A 19743-nucleotide genomic window follows, 5' to 3' on the forward strand; every position below is an offset into this window, starting at 1 on the left:
GAAGGCCCATAGCCAGGGAGACAGGCCAGGGACACACTACACTTGCTCCCAGTGTGGAAGGGATTGTCACTCCCAAATCGGCCTTTTCAGCCACACTAGACGCTGCTCCAGAACCACCATTCAGAGTGCGATACCATAGTCTTTCGAGACTGAAGGTTGCCAACAGGTATATTAAACAGTTCAGGGCCAAACTATTAGTTATGCAGGAGATCTGTATATAGGTACTTTTTTTAAACTGAAGAGCAGCTATGGGGAGCAGGTAATATGAACTGGAATGACAGACCTACCAATGGAAGAGGATGGTATAATTTTTTACCATGGTAAAATTTTATACCATTTACAAGTGGTATAATTTTTTTCCTTTGCTCCATTTTCAAAATGAAAACCACCACCCAAAAAAACACCTTGTTCTTTGGGCAAAATATTCAGATCTATTTTTTTTTTTTAAGAAATGTTTTATCTCGTTAAACTCTTTAGGACAGATGTTTAAAAAAAAAGAAATCAACAAAACAAAAATAAGCAAAGGAAAAAACAGAACAACAACACACAACAATGCAAATTCAGGAACGGTACAACAATAACAAGCAGCAAAACTGAACTGACACATATAGTGCCTGTATATTTTCCCCCTAGCAAAGAGTAATTTTGGAGGGGGGGAGGGCAGATGGTTGTCTTCAGGAAGGAATATGGCACAAGCTGGAAAAGGGTAAAACCTCTTTCTCCATATTGCTGAGACCCTATTGGAATAGTAGCTGCTATTCAATGCAGAAGACTCTGTTTATGGATCTCTCACATTATGGCTGCAATCCTATAGCACTTCCGGGTAGTCAGTCCCTTTGAAGTCAGTGGGGCTTACTTCTGAGTATATCCGGGTCCAGCCAAAACACTAGCTGACTTCACAACATTGTGGATTGGACAAATGTCCCCCTGGGGGAATGAAGGATGCTTCAAGAGGCCTGAGAAGAGGGGCAAGGTATGCACAGGGCAGATGGATGGGAGCATGACCTGTCATTGCTTCAAAAACGACATTATACCCTCTTTTTGCAATGAGTTGGCAATGAAACTGCTGCAGCACAGCAATGCGGGGGCATGTTCCGTTCACCCTTCCACAACGGCAGAAGTTTCATTGCTTTCCTTTGCAGTACCTAGAGGGAAAAAGACCCTGCACTGCCATGTGCAGGCACACAGGCAACGCCATTTCTCTGCACACCGCTATGTAATAGGCTACCTAATCATGAGCTGTGCTCATTCAGCCAGGCCACAGGGCCCGCGCGGCGTCCATCGCAGCTCAGGAGGCAGCCGAAGGTCTGGGGCTTCCCAGTTTTGCATCAGCTGGTGCAGATCTGAGAAGCCCCATTGGGGTGGCTGGGGATTTACTTGGGGTAAGGGGATATATTAGGGCTGTGCCACAGGGAAAGGGGGTTAGGATGCAGCATATGCCATCATAGCCAATTGTGGGACCAATCCTCCTCCATTCTGTCCTCCCCCACCCAGAAACGCTCCCCCTCCAAAACACCCTCCCACCACCCTTTCACAGCTCTGCGCTGTCTGGTGCCACCTTACCCGTAGCAGCTTTTCACCAACATCTCCCGCTTCTTGATTAGCCACAAACACTTTGCAGCGCTCTGGTGTGGGGTGGCTGTGCCAGCTCAGCGCAGCACTAGGATTGCACTGCTAGATGATTTTTTACATTTGCTGTGTGGTGCTGTCAAGTTCATCTTAATGTTCTACATTATATTCTGTCTCACCTTTCTATTCGATACCTGATCTCTGGTTGGAGTCTTCACACAGAAAAATAGAGGAGAAAGAATGGCAGCAGGTGAGCAGAGAGCAGAACACTTTGAAGTTGGGGGATATTTTCCACTCCTCTGCCCCCCATTTTCATCCCAATATTTTCATGACTGATAATTGGGTTTGGCCCTCATTTTTTTTTGTTAATCTTTTATTTGCTACATTTGCACAACGACATTTGGGAAGGCACGTGTAGGCAACTTACAGACAATGAATGTAGCACACAGTAAATCTGTGGTCTCAGAAACCGCCTCTATGAATCCAAATTCATCTACATCTAAAATAAACGTTGTCCAAAGCTGATGTGTCACTGCTACGACATTCTATATTCTGCTTCTCAAATACGTACAACAGTTTCAAAATCATACTCATGCACTGGTCAAAATGCGTGCCTCAAGAGTGTCCCACTGCGCTGCTTTTTGTTTCAGATATCAGACTTGGCAAATCTGTGATAATTGAGCCAAAGGAAGCATTAAGATTATGCTGTAGTGCAGCGTCATACACTCAGTGGCACTTCACAGTATGGCAAGACCACTGGTTGAAAAGCCATTGGTTGGCAACCTTCAGTCTCGAAAGACTATGGTATAAGCCTACAGCACTCAGTATTCCCAGGCGGTCTCCCATCCAAGTACTAACCAGGCCTGACCCTGCTTAGCTTCCAAGATCAAACGAGATTGGGCATGTGCAGGGTAACAGCATTGCTGCAGCATGAACAGAACTGTATTCCAGAGGCCCAGATTTTAAGGGTTCTCCCGAGCTATCGCTAAGCTCAACTATGGAAGACCCACTGTGAAGAAGATCCACTATGAGAACTATGGTGGCATATCCTGGAACATTAGCCCAATTTCTAGTACTATAGGGGCTGCCATTAATATCTTCAGTTCCAAATATTCATAGTTCCTGTGTGGAATACCCCTGAAATTTACACTTATTGGGTTATGTATTCTCAGGACTGAATAGATAAGCATGATATAGAAATGGGAATTGGCAAACACTTACATGTGGGAAACAGCAGAACAATGGTCAGAACAGCTTGATCACTGGTGCAAGTCCGTGTTGACCTGGGAAGGCAGATCAGGCTTGGGTAGAGGCTCAGAATTCAGTGTGTGCCACCAATCTTGCCCCCTTCCACGTCTGATCCATCCTCCTCCACGCCCTGTCACTGCCCCATTCCACCCACGCCTCCCCCATTCAACCCCTCTGCCCCATGCAACCTCCTCCCACCTCCCTCCAACTCCTTCCGTGAACTTATAGGCTCATTGGAGGCTGCTCTGGCCTCTTTGTTGACAAACCTGCAGTGCACACACATCGGTGAAAGATGTTTTGTGGCCACTGTAAAGCTAGTTATGCCAGTGGGGCAAAGAGATAGGATTGGGCCATGTCTGTCAGGATCTTGGCGGTTGCATGTAGTCAGTAGCATGCTTATTTGCTCATATTTTAGCTGTAGTTAACAGTAGATGGGGCTGACAGTGTGGAATGAAGCATTTCAGATATTCTTAGAAGCTAAATAGCAAAAGAACATGAGTTTGCATGAAACAAATTGATTTACAGCTCCCTTTGCGGAGAAACCCTCAGCCGTGTAAAGTCTACCAAACACAGACACGGCTTAGTAATTTGTCTTTGAGGCTGCGAATTTGAACAAGACATTCCAAGATCAGAAACATCATGGGGATTGCTGTCCATCTGTCCCACTCCCTAAGCCCACTAAGCAGCTTGAATTCCTTTGACTCTTTATAGTCTGTTAAGGGGAAAGCAGAGAAGCAGGATAGGAAAAGCAATGGTGATTTGAAATTGACTGCTGCTTCGTCTCGTGAAGGAGTCTCTGAGGCTCAAAGGTACTCTGAGAAAAGCTAATATTTCATCAAACCAAACTTCTAATCTACTGTCTCCTAAGTTGAAGTAGCTATAGTATAAAAATTACAAGCGAGGGTAAAGAATACTGCTACGCTTCCAGAGAAATTGAGAATAGAAATCAAATATCTTTGTGGGAAAAACACACCTGCTTTTTAAGAACATAAGAACAAAAGAACAGCCCCACTGGATCAGGCCATAAGCCCATCTAGTCCAGCTTCCTGTATCTCACAGCGGCCCACCAAATGCCCCAGGGAGCACACCAGATAACAAGAGACCTCATCATGGTGCCCTCCCCTACATCTGGCATTCTGACTTAACCCATTTCTAAAATCAGGAGGTTGCGCATACACATCATGGCTTGTACCCCACAATGGATTTTTCCTCCAGAAACTTGTCCAATCCCCTTTTAAAGGCGTCTAGGCTAGACGCCAGCACCACATCCTGTGGCAAGGAGTTCCACAGACCGACCACATGCTGAGTAAAGAAATATTTTCTTTTGTCTGTCCTAACCCGCCCAACACTCAATTTTAGTGGATGTCCCCTGGTTCTGGTATTATGTGAGAGTGTAAAGAGCATCTCCCTATCCACTCTGTCCATCCCCTGCATAATTTTGTATGTCTCAATCATGTCCCCCCTCAGGCGTCTCTTTTCTAGGCTGAAGAGGCCCAAACGCCGTAGCCTTTCCTCATAAGGAAGGTGTCCCAGCCCCGTAATCATCTTAGTCGCTCTCTTTTGCACCTTTTCCATTTCCACTATGTCTTTTTTGAGATGCAGCGACCAGAACTGGACACAATACTCCAGGTGTGGCCTTAACATCAATTTGTACAACGGCATTATAATACTAGCCGTTTTGTTCTCAATACCCTTCCTAATGATCCCAAGCATAGAATTGGCCTTCTTCTTTTTAAAGGCAATTTGTTGAAGTGAGTCAGTTCTAGAGGGGTCCGTGTAAACTTTTTTTTTTTACATTTAAGCCCCCCTCCCTTGATTTGTTACATTTCTTTTTCAACATAGCAAGTGACATCCAATCAAGAGCTAGTGCCACGAAAGTGATCCAGTCTTCATGGACAGGAAGTGGTCTAGAGGTTGAGCTGTCACCTTGCCTGAAAAGCTCAGCAGGATCAGCAACCTTGGATAGGAGGCCGACGGGAGACTGAAAGCTAAAGATATCTGCGGAGGAGTGTGAAGGAATGCAGAGGAGCTGGCAGGATAACACCCAAGGCTTAATTTGACTACACTATGAAGGGAAGAAATGGGGGAGTGGTTCTAGGAGTCTCTCTTATGGAATAATGTTTAAAAAAAACCTGTTGAAAAATGGGGTTTATGACTAGCCTGCCTATGTAAACCACCTTGAGTCTATGAGAAGGGTGATATATATAAGTAGTTGGCAACCTTCAGTCTTGAAAGACTATGGTATCGCGCTCTGAATGGTGGTTCTGGAACAGCGACTAGTGTGGCTGAAAAGGCCGATTCAGGAGTGACAATCCCTTCCACACTGGGAGCAAGTGCAGTCTGTCCCTGGTCTGTCTCCCTGGCTATGGGCCTTCCTTCTTTGCCTCTTTGCCTCAGACTGTTGGCCAAGTGTATCTTCAAACTGGGAAAGGCCATGTTGCACAGCCTGCCTCCAAGCGGGACGCTCAGAGGCCAAGGTTTCCCACCTGTTGAGGTCCACTCCTAAGGCCTTCAGATCTTCTCAGGAGGGTTACAGCAAAGGGAGCATGAATCAACCGTTCACTCAAGGTACCTGCAGCAGGAAAACCAGGCATGTTGTTCTTCAGTCCGATGAAATGAATAAGCTCAATTTCCCTGCATTGTAATGTACATACTGGACCATCAGAAAGAGAACAGGACCTTCTTCAGAGAGTTCCTAAGGGAATGCTGAGAAAGGAAAGCATCTTAATTCCAGGATAGGGCACCTGCTTCCCATCTGGACCTTGCAGGTATCCCTGAAGAAGTTCTTTCCACGTCCTTGGACTGGAGGCGGTGCATTTTGCCAGAGGGCCTTTGGGACCAACTGAGTGTGAAGGAATGCGCTGCTAGTTTCCACTTCTGCTTTGCTATTGTGTGCTCTTGTGTACATTGTTTTTGATTGCATTTGGATGTCAACTTGTGAGCCATAATGGAAATCTTTTTGTTGTTGTTCAAAAGACCGTACAGAATGAATAAAGCTGTGCTGCTGTTTTCAGATGTGGTTTTATTTTTATCTGATACCATTGACAGTTTGGGATTTGTTAGGGCGCAATCCCACCCTGCACTGGAACAGGCAAGCCAAAGAGGCTTGAGCTGCATCCAGCTCAGGATAGGGGCCCAAGCCAGCTCAGCTAGAGGCAAGGGGGAACTTTTCCCCTTAACCCTGGGTACGGCACCCTTGCCCCACTGGGTCTCCTTGGACTTGCGCCACTTCCTGAGGTGGCACAAGTCTGAGGAGAACAGAGCGGCTTGTGCTACAGGGGTGCAAGCCATTCTGTGTATCTATGCACTGGGCTGCAGATTTTATCCAGATTGGGGAAAGCAGCTGGCCACCAGAGAGACATTTCTATACCATTGCATAGAAATGCCATTTTGCATGCCATTTTGGCGAGGCAATGAACTATACATGCACTGTTGATTCCAATTGTGGGCATAGCATGCCTCCAGCTGCCACAGATCTGAGACTGGAATTTCCCCTCCTTCCATTCTGCCCGAATTTACTCTGAGTATGTGACAAATATGACCACACCATGCAACAAATGCCGGTTTGCTACTGCAGTACATACACTCACATGACACAGGTATAGCGCCTCTGCTGCGTTTTCATTTCAGGAACCCAAACACCTGCATCATGAACATTCATCCTTTCTGAATGAAAATTGAGTGGCAGAAGCCCAGGAATAATACCACTGTGTTTAAAAAAAAAATGCGACTGAAATTTCTAGGACAAACCTTATACACATATGGAGCTGCTTTATCCTAAGTCAGTATTCTTATTCCATCTAGCTCAGCGTTGTCTGCACGGACTCACTGGGATTTGAGACACAGGTTCGATGAGAGCCAGGGTGGTGTAGTGGTTTGGGAGGTGGACTCAGACCTGGACGATCCTGGTCCAAATCCCCCCTTAGCCATGAAGCTTCTTGGGTGACCTCGGGCCAGTCACTTTCTCTCAGCCTCACCTACCTCACAAGGTTGTTGTGAGTGGAAAAAGGAGGGGAGGAGCCATGTACACCACCCTGAGCTCTTTGGAGGAAGGGCTGTATAAAAATGTTATAAATAAATAAATATTCCCAGCTGCAACTGAAGTTAGGAAGAATTGAACTTGGGTCCTCCCGCCAGCAAAGCAGGTGATCTACTGCTGAGGGACCTCCTGCTCCAGTTGTTGTAGAGGAGTAACTGGGCAGTTTCCAAGTAGTCTCCAAAACGAAAGGCATCCCAGTGGTGTCTTTGTTCTCCCTTTTCTTTGTTCTCCTTTTCTGTACAAGTATTGTTCTCTTCAATATAGTAGTGTAGCTAGAGGGGGGTGGAAAACACTAAGCCTTACCACGGTGTTCAAGAGCCCCTCTCCTTTGGAGCCCTTCTGGGCTGCTGGAGCAAAATGAAGGAGATACCAGAATGGCTCTGAAGGGGAGGGGGAAGGACTGCTTGCACACCGAAATCAGGCGCCCTGCAAATCTTAGTGTTTTGCATCCCCTCTAGCTATGCTACTGCTTCAGTATTCCACACATCCTCTCCTTTCCATCACCCAGGTTTCTGTCAATATAATGCCCCACTATTCAAACATCACCGTGTTAGACAATACCCTAAGCATACTATCAATTATAAAGGCTTAACTAAAATAACATTTAACTCCTTTTGCTGATCTAGTGATTCACATATCATTTAATTAGTGTCTCCCAAGCATATTGGCCCTCAAATTGTCTTTGTTTCCCCCCATTCCTCACCTCAACAGCATCTATTGTAATTATTGAGGCACCAGGCAAAGAATGATAGTTCTTTTTGATAATAAAGCTGCATTTCTTTATGGCTTGTAACTTTATAAGTGGTTTTGGGTGTTTTGAAACAAATTAAAAAAAACAACAAGAACATAGATACAGTACAGCTGAGGAATGAAATAAGATTCTTGATTCCTTCTGTGTGTGACTGTTCTCACAGTCCTAGCATCTTTCTACAGAAAATTTTGGGTTTCACCCACCACCCTTGCTCTCATTCGCATGACCTCCCACAATGTGGGACAGGGGTGCCCAAACCCCAGCCCGGGGGCCACTTGTGGCCCTCAGGGGCTCCTAATCCAGCCCTCAGGGAGTCCCCAGTCTCCAATGAGTCTCTGGCCCTCCGGAGACTTGCTGGAGCCCATGCTGGCCCGACGCAACTGCTCTCAGCATGAGGACAACTGTTTGACCTCTCACCTGAGCTGTGGGACGAGGGCTCCCTCCACTGCTTGCTGTTTCATGCCTGTGATGCAGCAGTGACAGTGAAGGAAAGGCAGGCCTTGCTTTGTAAACCTTTGTAAACTTTTATAGACCTTGAGCTACTGCAAGACCTTCATTCATTCATATAAGTTCCATCGCTAATAAATTCATTTATTAATTCAAATTTTAAATGTAAATTAATTATTTTTTTTCCTGGCCCCCGATACAGTGATGATGTTTCCTGGCCCCCGAGAGATGATGTGGCCCTCCTGCCAAAATGTTTGGACACCCCTGATGTGGGAGGAAAGGAAGGCAAGCAGGCTTCGAAAACATTTTGAGTTCCATCCTGTTGGGGAAAAGCTGCACTGAGATGCATCAACCAGCAGAGGGCAGTATCTAATGTTGTGAAGTGATACCGCACCTGTTTCCTTTAGTGATTTTTGGAGGGTGTGTCCTTTCCATCTCAGGACACACTGACAAGGTGCTAAAGCCGTCAAGGCACACTGACAGGGCACACTATGCTGCTTGTGGGGGGCTAACCTCCCCCAATGGCCCTAATAATAAATGACCCTCCCCCAAATTCCCACAGCACACCTGCAGACCATTCACAACACACCAGTGTGCCATAGCACACTGGTTGAAAATCGCTGCTCTAGGGTATATATACTCTTCCATCCTGACTTCTGTGTGTCTCTGTTTCTGCTCTTAGTTGTTATTTTAATTGTGCTTGCATGCTTCCAGGAACAGCTATCTAGGGCTCCTGGTGTAATGAATTCTTGGTGTGACTAAGTTTATGGATGAACGTCCATGGAACTGTGAGTAAACCTCCTTTTAACTTGGAAACTTTTGGCCTTTTTTGTGCCTTATTAATTGCACGCAGCATGGGTGGAAGAGCAGCTTTTTTGGTTAGTGATTGCTCTGTTGAGCCTACCCCTATTCCAGCACACCCAACATCAACATCTTCCTTAAAAGAGTGCAGGAATCCATATTCTCATTCTCTCTTCTGATAATACCCTACTCTACATCCCCTCCTTGTCTGAGATGGTGAATACACAGCACAGGGCCTTTCAGTCATTGTACCTGGTAGTAAGTGGGATTCTCTTTCCTAGCCAGCTTGTATGACTTCCATCACCCATCATTTTTTACAACTTCTAAAGAACTTGTTTCATTAAGTAGGCATCAGGAATAGGCTTATTGACCCTGACATGCTTTAATTTTTTAAATTAAAAGCTTGGAGGGGGACGACGACATTGAGATTGTAACCATAGTATGGGAGAGGGAAGCTTAAATCTTTGCTCTAATCCTGATCTCTTCCATGGCTGCAATTTATCCTGGGAGGGCATTTCAGCCATCATGCAGGACCCTCACTTTGAGCAGGAGCATGGCAGAACAAAGGGTTAAAGTTCCCTTCTTCCTATCCTTCTCCAGAATAGTCTTATTCAAGACTGGCCCCCTATCTCAGCAAGTCCAGACCATAGTTGCTTTCCATGTAAGTGTGTGATCTGGCCCTCTGGAACATGATGTACTTAGGTTTTTAGTTGTTTTTCCTGTTTCCTTGCAGTTCATTATTTGTTTGTCTCTGCTTCAGCTATTGTTCTACAGCAGTGGTTCTCAAACTGTGGGTCTGGGACCCACCAGTGGGCCGTGACCCAACTTTTGGTGATTTGCAAAACTGGACAGGACAGATTAGGCTATGTGCTTCAAGGGTTAAACAAGCTGAGGAAGTACTGCTGTCCAATCAATCACCATTGTAGCCACACCCCTTGGCATTTATAAATCAGGCAGCAGTCTTTAGGGCCTCTAAAAATTTTGAGAACAACTGTTCTACTGGTTTTATCACTGGATTTTAAGCACTTTCAACCTTTCATTGTGCTTGCTGCCTTGAGTCCTTTTGTTAAAGCAGAAAAGTGAGATGCAAATGTTTTACATAGACAATAAAACCAGTAAAATATCCTTGCTGAACATGGATGCTGCCTTAGCGGGCAGCAATTCGGGAGTTGGTAGTAAGCTGACACATGGTGACATGCCATCAGGATGTCGCCTTGCCTGGAAGTCTGGCTGTTCAGCACAAATGCAGCTGAGGAGCTTTTAGACACCACCTTCATGTGTCTAAAAACAGCCCTTGCCCTCAATGTCTCGCTGAGCAGGCTTCCTTCCTGTCATTAATTGTGGCTACATCTCAAACATGATGGAAGATGGCTTGATGAGATTTGGCAATATGTGCAGCACATACTGTGACTGCTTCGTTTTGCTAGAATTGCTGAAGGAGCCCTTATCAGCACAAGGCAGAAGTGTCTATCCATATTAATTTAATTCCAAATGATTTGAATTTCAGAGTCTCAGAGAATTAACAAAGGGCTCCTCTTTGAAGAGCGAGGATTAATCATGGCCCTATTTTCTCATCTTTTGAACGCTTCAGAAGCAATCAGTCCTTTTTAGGTTCCCTTCCCCCAATCTTTTTTTTTACAGTTTTTTAAAAGCTGTGAATGGCAGGATGAATGTCTTCGGGGCATAGATGTTTGCTGACAATGTTTTTCAGGGAAAAAAGAAGTGATCACATATCCCTAAAACAGCTTGTACTCACTACTAGATCAGATTAAAGTCCATTGGGTCCAGCACTCAGTTTCTCGCAGTGGTCAGCTAGATGTCCCTAAGAAGCCCCCAAGTAAGATACAGGGTGACCCCCCAAAAAACCCCAGAACCCACAAATCTTTGAATAAAACTGTTAATTTTAATTTTTCTTCTTTTTTCTTACAGAGTATACAAGTCGACTTTGTGCATGAAATATTGGAATAATAATCTTCCCCAATATGTCTTGTTTGAGTTCAGTAAGTTTCTTGAAATTTACTGGACCTTTGTAGGATTTAATAAAAATTTTATGGGTTCTGGTTTTTTTTTGGGTTACCCTGCATGAAGAAAAATGGAGGTTCCACATAGTCATCATGACTAGTAGTCATTCATAGATTTGTTCTCCATTAATTTATCTTAATCCCCTTTCAGAGCCAGCTAAGCTAGTGGCTATCACCACGCTCCAAGGCAGCAAATCCAAACATTTAATTACAGTATACATTGAATGAAGTACTGTACTTTCTTTGGTCAGCCTAAATAACCTGCCAATCATTCATTGGATGGCCCTGAGTACAGGTGTACGTTGCTTAAAGTGCCTTGCTTTAGAGCACTTTGCTAATAATGGCACTTTAATATTATATTCATATTTTTTTATTTTTGGCACTTGCCTTGCTCTTAAGGGGGTTTTCAATGGTGATGAGTACATCAGCTGACTCTGAGCTGAACTGAGTGAGGCAACCAGCACTGTTTGTCACCTGCATTAATGTACTATATGTACTGTAATTTAGCAGTAAAAATCTAGCAATTGAAAAAATATTCTTATTAACTATCACTGAATTAGCATACTATGCCTGTACTTGGGGCGGGGGCGGCGGGGAGAGGGTATTTCTCTCTCAGCATTCTCCAATTGATGCTTTATTTTATAAACTTCCACCGTGCCCTCCAGATCATCACTTTTTTTCTGAACTAAGGAGCCTCTCATCCTAGGGAAAGAGGGTCCAAACAACAAACAGGAATGAGGATCAAGGCAGCTCAAGGAGAATCAAGGTAACACAAAAATACAACAGCTACCAGGACTAGTGTTTCTATTGACCTGCCATGTGTGTTTTGAATTGGAACTTGTCAAGGGAATAGTTACCTGAGAACATAAATATCCATGTTGGCCACCTTCAGTCTCGAAAGACTATGGGTATCGCGCTCTGAATGGTGGTTCTGGCACAGTATCTAGTGTGGCTGAAAAGGCCAATCCGGGAGTGACAATCCCTTCCACACCGGGAGCAAGTGCAGTCTGTCCCTGGTCTGTCTCCCTGGCTATGGGCCTTCCTTCTTTCCCTCTTTGCCTCAGACTGTTGGCCAAGTGTCTCTTCAAACTGGGAAAGGCCATGCTGCACAGCCTGCCTCCAAGCGGGCCGCTCAGAGGCCAAGGTTTCCCCATCTGTTGAGGTTCATTCCTAAGGCTTTCAGATCCCTCTTACAGATATCCTTGTAGCACAGCTGTGGTCTACCTGTAGAGCACTTTCCTTGCACGAGTTCTCCATAGAGGAGATCCTTTGGGATCCAACCATCGCCCATTCTCACGACATGACCAAGCCAACGCAGGCGTCTCTGTTTCAGCAGTGTATACACGCTGGGGATTCCAGCTCGTTCCAGGACTGTAGATACAGATTCTTTACAGAACTCATGGGCAGCCCAATTCTGTGCTTCCCAGAGCCCAGGGCAGCAGCAGCACTGAAATGGCTACCGCTGCATCCCATGGGGCTGGGAAGCAGTGCTGGATCTACTCAGGGGTAAGGGAGCTGACACACTCTTATCCCATGTAATCCCCAGATGGCCCTGATGGGTCTCCTCAGATCTGTGCCCAATGTTGAGCAGGCGCAGATTTGATGAGACCCATATTGGGTCTCCTGGGCCATCTTCACACCATGCCCTGCTTTCCCCCACTCTGGAAAGTGTCCCACCGTCCTGACTTACCACTCTGCCATCCGGCACGTGCTCTAAACTCCAGGTGGCAGTCCTCTGTCCAGTGCTAGCCCAGCAGTATGTGTCACAGATATGCCTTATGGCACATTTGTGACACTGTGCACCAGCGCTGGGCTGTTGTGGGCCCTAAGAAAGGAAACCACTAAAACTGAAAAAAAAGTTAAATTCAAAAATACTGTACTAGCTTGACTCTTTATAAACCATAATTCATGCCTTGGTCACTTAATTGGTTTTAGCGTAATAGAGTAATAGAGTAATCTCTGATTCTTACTAGTCTTGTCTTGCACAGTTCTGATTGGACCATGATCCATGTCACCATAAGATGTAACCGTTTGCCTATCTTTTAAGACGTAGATTTAAAAGAGTTAGTCCCAGGCACAAGTTCTCTCTCTCTCTCTCTCTCTCTCTCTCTCTCTCTCTCTCTCTCTCTCATGGTTAGGTGAAGCACACACTGATAGATGGGAATTTTCCAAGCCACTTCTGGCTTAGCAAACATGTGGATCACACCATGCTGAATACTTTGAAAAGCTCTGAAAGGTAGATAACTTTTGTCTGCATCTTTGGTTCATGAAAGTCTGCTTATTAACCAGATTTAGAAAAACTTTTGCTTTGTTTTATGAATGAATGCCAAGTTATTCTGATTTCCTAATTAATGTCTATTTTTATCAATTTCATATTTTGCCAATGGATTTAAACGCTCTACTGAAATGTTCTATTGTGCTGTGCTATTTATACCAATTACTAACGAGACATTTTGGCTTGCTATGGGGTCAATATTTTATTTCATTTACTTAATTTTCTCTAATTTAAGGCCTTCCTGGAGGGCAAAAGGCCAGACCAGTAACATGCTTGTTTTACAGGACTGATGGTAAGAAGCACAAATCCAAAGACTAGGAAGGTCATACTTGTCACTAAACAATGCAATCACCTCCCCCCTCCTTAGTTAATCCTTGGGTCCAAATGCTCCAAATTTGAATTGTGAATTATCTACTCCTTAAATATAAAAGGAGTTTTTGCACCCCAAAATATTCAGATGAAGCCTTCCAGCTCCAAATCCAGCTGGAACAGCATATTTGGTGTCTTGTGATCACAACCACCTCCTAAAGACTCCTGAGTTTGGGAGGAAAAATGGTAAAACGGAGGAAAAGCTCCACAGCTCCAATTGTCCTCACCATCACTATGATGAAACTCCAATCAAGGAACAATCCATTCAACTTGATACCTTGTCCTCAACTGGATGGGGAAAAAAAGACTGAAACCAACAGGGATCTTTGACTAGCAATATTGTACAGAATTTCCTGATAGCCCAATCCTAACCTATTCTGGACTAGGAAGGCCAGCTGTCCTGTGCCACACCCAGAGCAGGGTGGGGCTGGGTTGTAGCACAACTTAAGGGGAATTAATCCCCCTACACTGCATTGCGTGGCAGCGCAGCAGCTGTTACCCTGCACATGCCCGATCTGGTCTGATCTCGGAAGCTAAGCAGGGCCAGGCCTGATTAGTACTTGGATGGGAGACCGCCTGGGAATACCGAGTGCTGTAGGCTTATACCACAGTCTTTCGAGACTGAAGGTTGCCAACCATTCACCCTATGGGGCTACTCAGATTGGTGCAGATCTGAGTGATCTGGTGTAAGGGGGTTACAATTCAGCCTAAGTGCTGGTCCAGCCCGCTGCCCAACCTCCCACCACACGTGAAAGCCCCTGAAATACCCTCCCCATCCTCCTGCCAGCGTAAACTTACCTTTGGGTTGGCACCGCGGAGGCCAGCACACCTCTGCGCACTGGCCTGCTGACTCTCCCAGTTGTGCAGAAGTGCCTTGCAGCAGTTTTGTGGCTGCTCCCTTTGTGGCTGCCTCCCCTAGCCTTTAGTTGCCTCTTAGCTCTGCCATTCTAGCAGCAAGAGGGAAGTTAGGAGTACCACCACCCCTGCATATACTTCTCCCAGCTTTCTTTTTACAGCCCTTCTTTGCTGCCCCAGTTTAAAACACGACAGCTGGATTAAAAGAGAAGGAACATGAGCTGGGGGTTGTGCAGCCCTTGCCCCTGCCCCATCCCCACTGCTGTCAGCAACAAACAGAAGCAGTGGAAGAGAAAGAGGTGGGGATGGCAGGTAGTGCTGGGAAGAATGCTGGGCTGCCGTTATCATTGTCCCATTGTGTACCCCGCAAACTGAAAGGGAGGAGACAGTAAGAAGGCAATGGCAAGAACTGGGAGGAAGAAGGCTGTAGCACCCTTGCCACTATTGGTGTTGTTTTTCATGTCCTCTTTGTGACTCTGATTCCTTGAAATTGAAGCTAGGAGGACAACAGGGAACGGGGGGGGGGGAGAGAGAGAACAACAGAAGCTGTCAAAATTTCAGTGACATTTCAGGCTTCATTTCCCCTTTGCTCAGACCTTGCAAGTTGGCTGTGAGCCAGTGGTGTAACTAAGGGGGGCAGAGGGGGCAATTGCACTGGGTGGCAAGTGGCTAAAATTGTGACAAACTTGGTAAGTACAAATAATATCATCATGTTATTGGAAAGGTAATTTAGTGCAGAATGCAATGAAAGAAACAGCAGTGGAATGTCTGTATTCTATCAAAAGTTATGGCCAATTAACCAAAAAAATGTTTTATTTATTTACTTAATTAAATTTGATTTTGTCATGGGGCGGCTACAAAATCTTCTTTGATCCCAGGCAGCAGATGCCTTAACTTTGCCACTGCCAATATCCTTGAGCTGCCTCTGCTTTACCTGATACCACCCCCTTGCCTACAAATAAGAGTATCCCACAGAGGCCTCTGGATCATCTCAAGGCTTCTTCAGGGCACTCCTTCTCTGTAGGGAAAGGAGAGGAGCTGCTGAAGATTGCCATCATTTACTGATGGGGAGTGGGGACTGCCCTCCATCCACCAATAAACTGGAGGGAGGTGCGGCAACCCGAAACACAATGGGGACCCCAGGAAGGGCTCCTGACACCAACAGTGATACTGGCACCAGTTCTATTTTGCTTAACTTATGTCCTATCCAGGCCTTGCACTGATGGAATCTGCAAATAGTTGGCAGTCCTGGCTGCACACCAGTGGACCACCCAATCTCCAATGAAGCAGCTAAGCTGATGGAGAGGGCATTCTGGGGAAGGATTGGGGGTGGGGATTGGGGCAAACTGGAGATGTGTTGAGGGCAGGCTGGGGGGGATGGATTTCAGTGGCAGCAGCTCTGCCAATATCCTATGCCCCCAGCCCACTCTTGACACACACCGCTGGACCCACTTCAATTTATGCCAGCCAAAGAGCTGGCGCAGATCCAAGTAGGCCCATTGGGGACCATGGCACAACATAGTAGGTAATTAAAACAGTTTTGACTTTCCCTTTAATTGCTGCATAGCTGCCAGTTGGTCCATAGATGAAGCAGAGGCTGCACCAGTGCCTCTGTAAGCTGAGACAGCCCAGGATAGTATTCAGTGGTTAATCAAGGTCTAGAAAGAAGAAGTAGGAATTGTCTCCCCAGAATGTGTGGCCTTGAACAGAAGTCATTTGCAAAGACTTGGCACTACAATCAAGATGTACTGAATTATGATCGATGCTGTTAGAGCATTATTTGCCCAAGCCAGACTCCGGGAAAGGCATATTGCCAAACCTTTGCAGAACAGAAGCTTGTGAATGGTGCCAATTCCTGTATCGCTGTCAGCTGGATAATGGGAACCTCTCGATGTGCTTTTAGAAATTGTATCTATATGGAAATGCACAATCTAATTTCATGCTCGTCGTGCTAAGTGCAACTTCTATACGTTTTGATGAAACTTAATATAAGCAGGCTTAGATCCATATTTTTATGCTAATATTTGCACATATTCAGAAATAACATGCCTTCATATTGACTATTTATATCATAATTGCTTATTTGAGTAGATCCTGAATGCCAAAACACCTTCCTCCTATACTGATACACCATCCAGTCCCTAATTCCAGTGTGCCTCCCAGTAGTGTTTCAAGTTTCTATTCCCAAAGGAAAAGCAATTATAGTTCTTTACTTCAAGGTCATAATAAAGTCAGACGATGGCACATAAGGCCATAGTAAGATGGAAGCTGAATTTCTCCACTCACCCTGAGCCAGGTAACCACCAATGTAGGTGTCCCCATTCAAGCCTGGGATGAAACCTACCAATTTGGGTAGCCTCTGGGAACTGGTTGCGGTTCTGACCTCCGGTCTTGCTTGCCTGAAGTCAGACACCTGATTCTTATTCCTCCACCCCACCCTGCACTATCCTGCCAGCCAAGACCAGTGTGGCTAATCCCAGCCCAAAGATCAGTCTATTGTTGGTAAAGTCCCTCCCAGGACAACTGTGAGAGGAGCAAAAAATTCCTACCTGGTCCTACAAGGCAACCAGCTAATCTCAGAGTGTTACCTACAAGCAGCTGGGTGGGTTCTGCTGAAGTAACATAAAAAGGAAGGCCTTTAGAAGGTCTTCGGAAGACCTCAGTGTTGCAAAGCATCCTTCTAACGCCCTCCTACTTCAGGCCTACCCAATGGCAGCCTGGCAACTCACATGGGAGGAGGAACTCAACAAAGAAGCCTCACTCTAAAGAGCCCCGTGCATTCAATACAGTAGTAATCTTTCCTTCATAAGAGCATCTCTTTGCGTTCCCCCGTCCCCACCTCAAATCATGGCATGTTAAATGCTTACAATATCAAAATAAATAGCTTTAGTCCTTGCCTTTGGTGAAAACAGCAGCAGGGGAAATCAGAGAGGCAAGTATGCATGAATTCAAACGCTAAGGTTGCGAAGAAAAATCCTGATCTGAAAAAATAAAAATCTTTCTGCAGGGAGGACTTAGCATTCTCACATTACACGCGCAGCCTGGACACACGCCTCTTAGTCACTGGAGAAAAATCAATGCTGAACATCGAGGCATTTACGTCAACTCCTGCTTGTGCTGAACTTCCCCAATCATCTCAGACTTTACAAGAACTCAAGGTGCTGGGAGAGGAGAAGAATACATTGTGTACTGCTTGCTGAACAGTTGCAGCAGAGAGCTACTACAGCAATGGGGCGTGATAGCTGTAACATTTGCCAAGGACCGAGAGGTGATGACTGTTAGGAAATGAAGCCTTCAGGCAAATGCTAGCAAGAACTGGATGCTGTTGCATCCCAATTGACATATATCTGAAAAAGCAACAAGAATTGACAGTCGCACATGTCATGCCGTAGCTCAGTGGCACAAAGATAACACAGACAATTGCGGGGACTGAGCACAGAGGGGCCATCTCTGTGATTACTGGATCGTATCCAGCTGGTAGTTTCTGGTGGAACTAATTGGGCACTACTGGACGGCAGCATAACCAGAAGGGGCAGTGTGGCAAGTGCTGCAACGCACAGCGTAAACGGCCCCTCCCACTCACGGTGGGAGCCATTCTGGGCAGTGAGCACCTGCGCAGTGGGAGGGGCCGCTCCCTTCTCGCTATGCTAGAGCTAGTGTTTGAAGCATCCTTGGGAAAGGCAGACGCCTTTCCTTTCCGTTCCTAACTGTGTCATTTTACATTTTAAAAACTCCAAGAGTACAGCAAACAGGAAAACAAAAACAACAGTGCCTCAGCTGAGAAGTTACAGAGATGAAATTGCAAAGTCATAGGGGGGCAGCAACAGTACCCAAACCAGCTATGCATCCTGGGCAGTTTTTAGTCAGCTGTGGGTGCTAGGGTTGGAGAATGAGCTGCAGCTGGAGCTACAACTTGCCGGGGCCACAGCTGGTCAGAGAGGACATGGTTTGCAGGCAGAAGCCCCAGGTTCAATGCCCACCATCTCCAACTAGCCGGAGGACAATTCCTGCCTGAAAACCCAGTCAGGCTCCATCTGCCAGTGCTACAATAGCTCAGAGGTGCTCAAACCCCAGCCCTGGGGCCACTTGCTGCCCTCGAAGACTCCCAATCTGGCCCTCAGGGAGCCCCCAGTCTTTAATGAGCCTCTGGCCCTCCGGAGACTTGCTGGAGCCCACACTGGCCTGATGCAACTGCTCTCGGCGTGACAGCCAAATGTTTGACCTCTCATGTGAGCTGTGGGACAAGGGATCCCTCCACTGCTTGCTGTTTCGCACCTGTGATGCAGCAGCAGCAGCAAAGGAAAGGCTGGCCTTGCTTTGTGCAAGGCCTTTTAGAAGCCTTGAGCTATTACAAGACATTCATTCATTCATATAAGTTCCATCTCTAATATTTTCATTTATGTAAATTTATTCAAATTTGAAATGTAAATTAATTTTTTCCCCCCAGCCCTCGACACAGTGTCAGAGAGATGATGTGGCCCTCCTGCCCAAAAGTTTGGACACCCCTGCAATAGCTAGATGGAGCAATGGACTCTGTCTTGATAAGGCAGCTCCTCTGCTCCTATCCGTTGAAATCTGAAGCTCTTCTGGCAGATGGTATTTGTCTGAGACCAAGCTCTGGGACAAGCTGCAGCTGGGCATCCAATTCTAACTAATTCAGATGCTTTATTCTGCCTGCTAATCATGAAGAATGACGTTACATCCCCATTTTGCCTTTTGTGTCTGAAGAAGCACAATCCCAGTAGTCAGGCTATCCAGTAGTCAGCTAATCACAGGTTCAATACCTAGCTCAAGTCATAAGTTCTTGCTTCATTTTCTAGAGCAATGGTTCTCAAACATTTTAGCATCAGGATTCGCTTTATCGAATGACAATCTGTCAGGACCCTCTAGAAGTTATGTCATTAACCTGGAAGTGATGTCATGGCTGGAAGTGACATCATCAATTTAGGTTTCAAACCTAAACTGAAATCAAGGAGGCACCCTTGGGGCAACACCCTTGGGTGCCTCTGCAATCCAGAGGTACCCTTGGGGCAACACAAGTCCCTTGCACTGGCCCAACATTGTCGCGAAAGTACCATAAAGCACTTTTGCACATAAGGAGAGATAGGCCGGATGTGTGCTGGGCTCCAAGGAGGAGGAGCCTGGGGGGTGTAGGGAGGGCAGGAAGGAGGCGGGAGGGAGGCACTTCGGGGTGGGAGGGATGGATAGGCAGGGAGTGGGAGGCAGGCCAGGATCCAGCACTTCTGCTGGATCCTAGCTCTGTTCCTGGGTGGTTCGGAGCAGTCCCATGCTGGTCATATTTGTGACACCTCTTTAGGTGGCACAGATCCGAGTAGCCCCATTGAAACTGCTGCTGCCCTTCTCCCCA

At 46.0% G+C, this 19743-nt stretch overlaps 1 long non-coding RNA gene and 1 pseudogene across 5 annotated transcripts in view; both read right to left on the minus strand.

Annotated features, from left to right (window-relative positions):
• LOC136640139 (uncharacterized) overlaps positions 1–19743 on the minus strand; it is a 63037-nt gene that overhangs the window by 34874 nt on the left and 8420 nt on the right. For 4 of the 5 annotated variants that reach the window (XR_010793768.1, XR_010793769.1, XR_010793767.1 and 1 more), the window contains exon 4: positions 2791–2852. The exons of the other annotated variant lie outside the window; for it this stretch is intronic. This is a non-coding gene — a long non-coding RNA (uncharacterized lncRNA). The remainder of the gene's footprint in view (positions 1–2790; positions 2853–19743) is intronic. 5 annotated transcript variants of the gene reach the window in all.
• On the minus strand, positions 2379–2500 carry LOC136643500 (5S ribosomal RNA; annotated as a pseudogene).

This window comes from Tiliqua scincoides, chromosome 2, assembly GCF_035046505.1.
Source record: "Tiliqua scincoides isolate rTilSci1 chromosome 2, rTilSci1.hap2, whole genome shotgun sequence".
NCBI lineage: Eukaryota > Metazoa > Chordata > Lepidosauria > Squamata > Scincidae > Tiliqua > Tiliqua scincoides.